This window comes from Mastomys coucha, unplaced genomic scaffold (assembly GCF_008632895.1).
Source record: "Mastomys coucha isolate ucsf_1 unplaced genomic scaffold, UCSF_Mcou_1 pScaffold20, whole genome shotgun sequence".
NCBI lineage: Eukaryota > Metazoa > Chordata > Mammalia > Rodentia > Muridae > Mastomys > Mastomys coucha.
In genome coordinates, this window is record NW_022196903.1 from 8,896,581 (window position 1) to 8,898,161 (window position 1,581).

Genomic DNA, 1,581 nt, shown 5'->3' on the forward strand with positions numbered 1-1,581 from the left:
TATATATATATATACATATATATATTCTAATATATGAAGAAATGCACTTCACAGACCCTAGGAGATTAGTTTCACATATAAGAGGAAATGAGACATTTATCACAATCATTAAAGCTGTTCATCAAAAACAGGAGTAAATCTTAGAAAAATAGAAAATAAAATACAATATACTGTATTACATAGGGTCAAGAACAATCTTGCTGACAATCAGTTTAATTATAAGATGTTATTGAATTAAATTATGTAACAATTTCCTTTATAGTAAAGGGCTAATACTGTCCTTAGTTCTCTAATTATAGAGAAAAGCTGTGCAAAACAATTAAATTAAATGTACCTACACAATTGGTTTAGGATTACTCCATTCATAGCATTGTTATTGCTATGCATGTAGAAAAACTGAAACGTAGCTTAAGTACAGGCATTGGACAGAAGTTACAAGACCATCCCCATTTACTGCAGTTTGCTTATGACTATGATCTTATTTTCTGTACACTCTAAAAAAATGCTACTTCCCTTCTACTGACTTCCTTTTATAAGCTATAAATTCTTCTGTGGCTTTCACTTTTTAAATCCCACTTTCATATCTACCCTGTCATTTTGTTCTCTCCTTTTTTTTTCTCACACAAGTCTGAAATAAGTGGGGGAAGAAATAGTCTTCCTCTTTGGGTTTAGGGACATAGACTTTTTTGATACAGTGCTTCCTGACCACACACTAAACTGTAGATTAAGAAGCTAACCACACACACACACACACACACACACACACACACACACACACAAAACAACCCAATAAAACAATGGGGTGTAGAACTAAACTGAGAATTCACAACAGAGGAATCTCAAATGGCTGAGGAACACATAAAGAAATGTTCAAAGTCCTTAGTGATCAGAGAAATGCAAATCAAAATGACCTTGAGATTCCAGCTTACACCAATCAAAACAGCTAAGATCAAAACCTCAGGTGAAAACACATATTGGAGAGGATGTGAAGAGGAACATTTCTCCATTGCTGGTGGTATTGCAAACTGGTACAACCACTCTACAAATCAATCTGGAGGTTCCTCAGAAAATTGGAAATAGATCTACCTGAAGACACAGCTATATCACTCTTGGGAATATACCCAAAAGATGCCTCACCATGCCACAGGGACATGTATTCCACTGTGTCCATAGTGGCCTTCTTTGTGATAGCCAGAAGCTGGAAACACCCTAGATGTCCCACGACTGAAAAATGGATACAGAAAATGTAGTTAATTTACACAATGAAATACTACTCAGCTATTAAAAACAAGGACATCCTGAGATTTGCAGGCAAATAAATAGAACTATAAAATATCATCCTGAGTGAGGTAACTCAGACCCAAAAGGACATGCATGGCATGTACTCACTAATAAGTGGATATTAGCTTCCCCCCCCCCAAAATAAAAGTACAGAATACCCAAGATACAATCCACAGAACTCAAAAAGGTCAACAAGCTGAAGGGCCTATGTGAGGATGCCTCAGCCCCACTTGGGAGGGATAAGAAAGCAATCACAAGTTGGGAGGGAGGGAAAGTGGACAGGGGTGGGGGCAGAGAGGG